This window comes from Lathamus discolor, unplaced genomic scaffold, assembly GCF_037157495.1.
Source record: "Lathamus discolor isolate bLatDis1 unplaced genomic scaffold, bLatDis1.hap1 Scaffold_104, whole genome shotgun sequence".
NCBI lineage: Eukaryota > Metazoa > Chordata > Aves > Psittaciformes > Psittacidae > Lathamus > Lathamus discolor.
Window position 1 is genome coordinate 20,014 of NW_027069122.1, and position 7,336 is coordinate 27,349.

Genomic DNA, 7,336 nt, shown 5'->3' on the forward strand with positions numbered 1-7,336 from the left:
GGGACGGGTACCGCAGGTCCCTCTGGAAGCAGAAGCCCAACACTTGATGGTTAGGGATGCAGGGCGAGCATTGTCGTGCCCCATTGGGTGCTGCAGGGACAAGGGACCCTATGGGGTGTCCCAGAGATGAGCATCATCCTGCCTCATAGGGTGCTGCAGGACAAAGGACCCTATGGGGTGACCCATAGCTGGGCTGTGCCACCACATGGGGTGATGGCAAGCAAGTGGGGCTCCCCACATCCCACCTCCCCATTGGTGTGACCGTGGCTGGGAGCGGCAGCATCTCCCTATGGAATACCAGGAGCCCCGGAGCCTGGAGCCACTCACCCACAGCTGTCCCAGGAGCCTTGCACCAGCCAGGCCGAGGCCAGCAGGATGATGACAAGGAGCAAAGCCATCGCTGCCACCACCGCTAAGAGTGACACCAAGGAGCTGCTTCCAAGGAGCTGCAACCAAGGAGCTGCAAGCACCACTGCACCCAAAGCGCAACTGCCCCAGGGATACGGGTGCTGGATGCAGGTCCCTTGGAGCTGGGGCTGATGTCATAGAGAGGCAGGTTCCATGGGGTGAGGTCCATGGGGAGGGGGGCGGGTCGGGGGGGGGTCGATGGGGGGTTCCATGGGGAGATGGGGGCGTTCTGATGCGCGTGGGGTGATCTGAATCCCTGTGGGATGCTCTGGAGCTCTGTATGATGCTGTGGTTGTGGGATGCTGTGAATCTCTGTGGGGTGCTCTGCTTTGTGGGATGCTCTGGAGCCCTGTGGGATGCTCTGAATCCCTATGGCATGCTCTGCTTGTGGGATGCTGTGAATCCCTCTGGCATGCTCTGGAGCTCTATGGGATGTTCTGAACCCCTGTGGGATGATCTGCTTGTGGGATGCTGTGAATCCCTCTGGCATGCTCTGGAGCTCTATGGGATGCCCTGAACCGTTATGGGATGATCTGCTCATGGGATGATCTGAATCCCTATGGGATACTCTGCCTGTGGAATGCTCTGAATCCCTATGGGATGCTCTGCTTTTGGGATGCTTGGAACCCCTATGTGATGGTCTGCTTCTGGGATGCTGTGAATCCTTGTGGGATGCCCTGCTTGGGGGATGCTCTGAACACCTATGGGATGCTCTGCCTGTGGGATGATCTGAATCCCTATGGGGATTTAAGGTCCCTTCCACCCCACACCACGCTGTGACTGTCTGACTGTAAAGTACGATCTGCATTTGGCTGCAGAAGAGCTCTCAGCACTGAGTCAGGCCCAGGAGCAGGTGCAGACATTTGTGCAGAACATCCTGTCTCTGCTGCTGGCCTCGCCAGAGGCCACTGGAGACCGCTGAGGGCAGGTGAGGCCCGGAGAACAGCCAGGATCAAGGGCAGCACCGCCACCTCCTCTGAAGGAAGCCCAAGGGCTGAGGCTCTGCAGTCTCTCCTTTCCCCGGCACCACCCTTGGCTTTCAGCCCCACAGCAGAGCCCTTCTGCAGCTGCTTCTCAGCTCTTGTTGTTCGCTGGCAACTTCCAAAGGCACTTGTGCCTCTGCCGGAGCCAGAGCAATGGCCCAGCCCGTGCTGCAGTGTGTGGGGCGCTCTGATGGCACCATCAAGTGAGTGCAGGGCTCGGCAGCGCTGGCAGGAGCAGAGCTGTGGGGCCTGACCCTGCTCCCGGGGCAGACGCGGGTGAGCTCCAGCACTTGGGGTTTCTCGGCAGGAAACCGGCCCCGGCTTCCCCTCCGCCTGCACGGCCGCCATGACACCGGGCGGCGCGGGGGGATGATGTCAGAGGCGGCGCCACGGAGGGGAGGGCGGGAAGGGGGCAGGCGCGCGGCGTCTGTGGTAACCTGTGGGGGTGGAGGGATGTGGAGAGGAGAGGGCGGGATGGAGCCGGGATGGAGCCGGGATCGGGGCGGGATGGAGCTGGGATCGGGGCGGGATTGAGGCGGGCAGGAGTGGGGTGAGCGGGGCTGTGGCAGGGATTGAGTGGGAAGGGCAGGGGCTGGGCTGGGCTGGAGCCGGGGGGCAGGGGGTTGGGAGCAGGGATGCAGTGGGGGGGTCAGGGCTGTGGGGCGGGGTGGAGCGGGGTGGGCAGGGGGCACAGCAGGGGTGCAGTGGGGTGAGGTGGGCTGGGCTGGGCCAGGAGCGCACGGGAAGCGGGGCCTGACCCAGCAGGGGAAGTGCAGGCAGGGCTGGAGCCCACTTGGAATCCCTCTTCCAGGGAAGGAGAAGCATGAAGTAGGCAGGAATACTCTTGTAGAAATGAAATCAGGTCTGAATAAGAGCTTTGAATCCAGGTGAAAACTTCTCTTATGCGTTCATGTGAAACTTTGAGCCTCCAGACTTTTGTTTGCGTTTCATGACGATTTTCATGAGGGTGCATTTCAGTAAGGAACTTAGAGAATTAACCAAGATGTTTAAATACACCAACTCTACCTGCACTTAATTTGATGCAGCCAAACAACATTACTGACATGTGAGTTGTTTCATACATGGCAGCAGTCTTGATTGCTTCCAAGATCAAGCTCTTAAACCGTTGCATTTTGCTTTGACTACAAAAACCAGTGTGTGAAAGTAGAGTATATTTGATGAATTTCCCATCCACGTCCTCTGTGGATCATTGGCCTTCACCCACAGCCCAGGAGATAAACATCCAAGGCTGAGAGAGCTGGGCTTGTTCAGCCTGGAGAAGAGAAGGCTCCTTAAGGGGAGACCTTAGAGCAACTCCAGAGCCTAAAGGGTCTCCAGGAAACCTGGAGAGGGGCTTTGGACAAGGGCCTGTAGGGACAGGCCAAGGGGAATGGCTTTAACCTGCCAGAGGGGAGACTGAGCTGAGCTCTTAGGCAGAAGGTCTTCCCTGTGAGGGTGCTGAGGCGCTGGCACAGGGTGCCCAGAGGAGCTGTGGCTGCCCCATCCTCTGTGGGATTCTGTGGTTTTTGTTCAATACCTTTAGCACTGCATGTAATTGTTAGATGATGGGCAAAATGAGCCATAGATTCCTTCGAGTGCCAGATATGTTAGTAAGGGTAAGAATGGAAAAGTAAATTGTGGTTTTTTCACCAGTGTCAGGAAACATGACCAAATTCAGGTTCCTCTTCATCCTGCAACAACAACCACTGCATCCTCAGGACCTGCATATGCATCTTGTTCCAGTGCTAACTAGGGCAGTTAGCTGGTAACTACTGCTTGTGTCATAGCTGTGAAAGATCCATCACACCCGAGACCCTAAACGGTGGCAGGTGTGGGCATATATGTAAGAGCAGCAAGTTTTTACAGTGATGCCTCTTAACTGTTGTCTCTAAGCTCAGCCCAAGAGATAATAATCTGCTCTAACATGGCAGTGGTGTCATTTTTCCACAGGTACCCTCAGAAAGATGTCTTCTCTGGGGCAACGCTGTAGCTTCAAGTGATGACAGGATATTCACCACCCCCTTAGGCTGGGTTCATAATCAGGAGGATTTCAACACCTACAATTCATAGCAGCTTTTTAATTTTACTGAAAGCTAACTTAGTGCCATTCTGGCCCAGGTTTAGTTGTCGGTAGTCACTCCAGTTGTCTTCGTATCTTCTCCGTAGCCTTTGGTCTGTAAGGATTAGTACCAGCAGCTGTGGCTATCAGCTGCTGTGTTTCTAGTGACTTTGCTGCTGCAGACCCTAACCAGGAAAATACTGAAAACCTCTTGACAGTCTTAATGACATGATGTGATGTGGCTTTTTCTTCAGATGGCACCATGTCTTGAATGCAGACATCTGCTGCCAGTTTCTTAAACAGGTCCTCATTTCCCTGCTTCCCTGGGTTGATTGTAAGTTGAAAATGAATTGTCACCCAGATCCATGGATTTGTGATGGGCAGGCACTATGGCCTAACTAAAACCTGGAGCCCCCAGCACAGACTGGAATGATCTCTTCTATCTGCAGGGATGAATAAGCACAGCACTTTCTAAGATCAAGTCCTCTTCTTATTACTGTTGATGATAGTTTGCAGATACCATGTGAAACATATTCTGTCTCTGTTTCAAAGGGCAAAGTAATTTGTCAGGCGTGTGGCACAGGAAATCTTCATCATAAACACTGTGTGACTGGTGCAAGCACGCTGCCTGAAATACAGACACTGAGGATTCTTCCATCAATCACCCTAGGGTTAGTCAAACCAAAGCACAACATTTTTTTTCATAGCCCTGTGTCCCTGCACCTCTTTCTGTTACACAGCTGATAGGTTCAGTTGGTTTGAACATCTCAGCAACAATCTGGGTCTTTTGCTCCGCTCGAGATGAGTAAAAGAAGTAATTCTAAAAACCTTCTTGACCATTTTCCCGTTTCTTCTGGAAGCAGCACTTAAAGGCTGGAGGTCAGATTTATTCTGAGCCGGGCTTGCACAAGAAGCCTTCTTGTGGGATGAACCTGAGTGTCTTAGAGTGCTTCCTACGATTCCATTTCTGTTTCATTACGTTTATGTGTACAAGGCATTAAGTCTGTTCAGGATGGAGCATCTGCCTTTTACCACGTCCCCTCCCCAGCATCCTCACTGCTGCAGAGTGCAAAGCTCTGTCTCTGCATACAAAGAGGCGAGGATCTTGACTCCAGACTGATCCAAGAGGCAAACTAAACAAACCCATCCTTCTGGCTAGGCAAAAGTCATTGCGATTTCCTAACACAGCAAAGCAGCTGCAAATCCAGTGCCTGAGCAGTATGATCTGAGTGGTCTCTTTCAGGTAACGTGGGGGGCAGTTGTAGGTCTGACGGGGGTCTCTTGAGGCATAGGTGTGGGTCTGGGTGGTAACTGGGGGGACAGCTGTGGGCCTGGGGAGTGACTGGGGGTTCACCTGGGGGCAGCTGTGGGTCTGGGTGATCACTTGGCAGTAACCTAGGGGGCAGTTGTAGGTCTGGAAGGTCACTTGGGGTGCAGTTACGGGTCTGGGGGGTTACAGGGGGGATCCCTCGGGGGGCAGCTATGGGTATGGGGGGTCACTGGGTTACCCCTTGAGGGGCAGTTATGGGTCTGGGGAGTTATGGGGGGGTCACTTGCAGGTCAGTTATGGGTCTGGGGGGTGACTTGGGAGGCAGTTATGGGTCTGGGGAGTTATGGGGTGGTCACTTGCGGGGCAGTTATGGGTCCGGGGTGTCACTTGGGGGCAGTTATGGGTCCCGGGGGTTACAGGAGGGTCCCTTGGGGGGCAGTTATGGGTCTGGGGTGTCACTGGGGGTCCCCTGGGGGGCAGTTACGTGTCTTACAGTGTCTTGAGGTCACTTCCCTTTGATAGCAATGTGCCTTGGGAACCTACCTGAATGCAGCACTGGGATGTGCTTCCTCGAGCCAAGGTCCCCGTTCCCATTCCTTGTGCTGCTGGGCCCCCAGGTGAGCGGCAGGGCGGCAACAGCGCAGGGCTGAGGTGCCTCCAGCCTCTGGCAGTGGCAGCAGGAGGCCAGAGAGACGCTGCTGCTGCAGTGCAGGGCTCTGTGTGTGCACGGGGAGGACTCGTGTCCCTGAACAGCCCTGAGTGTATGAGGCTGAGCTTAAACCATGACAGGAGTGCATGAGGACAGCTCGGATGTGGACACCAGGGCCCTGCCATTGCTGGGTGTGACCCCAGGAACAGCCCCCAGTGTCCCAGCGGGATTTTTCTCACATGCCTTGGGCAGGCCCATGGCGAACGCTCACATCATCCTTTCTGGATTGTGCCCTCAAACGTGTCAGAGCCATCAGAGAGCTTCTGGGGTCCTTGGAAAAGGCGGACATCAAACCTTTCCTCACAAAGGGCAAGAAGGAGGCTCCTGGTAATCCCAGGCTGGGCAATTCAGCCCAGTCCCTTGGAAGGTGATGGACCAAATACACCTGCAGCCACTTCTAGGTGCTTGTAGGACAAGAAAGCGATTGCCAAACCTGTGTGGGTAGGGGAAAAAAGGGCATGTTTTGTACCTGGATCATTAATAATCTCTTTATAGCCAGTTGGTGATCTCTGGGCTGAAGAAACGAATGATGGAGTGAGTGGGAAGCGGGCTGGTGGATCAAGCCCAAATGTCACCAGTGGTAGATTCCTCCTGGCAGCCACTTACCAGTGACACCCCTCAGTGCAAGCAGCTGGGCCAACACTGTTGATTGTCTTTATTAGCTCCCTGTCTAATATGATGGAGTGCCTTTTCAGCTGCTTGGTGGATGACAGCAGGAAAGGAAGAGCCTTTGAATGATCTCACCCGGTTAACCCTGCCTTGAGCAGGGTAGGCAGACAAGACAATGTTCAGGGGTCTTTTCCAAACTGAGTTATTCCAGGATTCAATGAATCTTTTCTTTGGAGAGACGGAATAGACAGAGGAAGAAGGAAGAGCAAAAAGGCAGGTTTCTTTCTTTTTACTGAATCTGTGTTTTTTTTGAATTTATGTCCTGGGTTCAGCAGCAGCAGTCATTTTTCTCCTTCTTAGTAGCTGGTGCAGAGCTGTGTTTTGACCTTCAGCCTGGGAACAGAGCTGACAACACCAATGTTTTTAGTTGCTGCTCAGTGATGTTTACTCTGACCAAGGACTTTCTGAGTCTCATGCTTTGCCAGGGAGGAGGGGAAGCCAGGAGGAAGCAGAGACAGGACACCTGACCCAAACTAGCCAAAGAGGTATTCCGTACCACAGCACGTCATGCCCACTATATAAACTGGGGGCAGTTACCCAGAAGGGTTAGATCACTGCTCGTGCTGGGCTGGGTATCGGTCAGCAGGTGGTATACTCTTCCCTTGTTACTCACCTTATCATTAGCATTACTGGTGGTAGCAGTAGTGGTTTGTGTTGTACCGTAGTTACTGGGCTGTTCTTATCTCAACCCGTGGGAGTTACATTCTTTCCATTCTTTTCCCCATCCCTCCGGGACTGGGGAGGAAGAAGGGGGGGATGTGAGAGAGCAGCTGCATGGCTGACTGAGCTTAAACCACGACAGTGCTTTTTGGTGCCCAACGTGGGGCCTGGCAAGCTCAGTCAGTAGAGCATGGGACTCTTAATCCCAGGGCATGGGTCAGAGTAAACATTACTGAGCAGCAACTAAAAACATCGGTGTTATCAGTGCTGTTCTCAGGCTGAAAGTCAAAACACAGCACTGCACCAGCTACTAAGAAGGAGAAAAATGACTGCTACTGCTGAACCCAGGACACTTCATTTTTTATTTTATTTCAGCATAATTTTCATTACATTCTATTATAATATTATAACATTATAAAAACAAGTGAGGATTAGGGTCAGGAACAGGGGTTTACGTCAGGGTTTGGGGTTAGGGTTTAGGGTTTGTTTCAGGCCACAGCATCACAGCAGGGGGAGGACAAGGACATGAGGTGCTTGGGGGATGCCAGTGGTGTTTTGGGGGCTCTGGGGATGTTTTA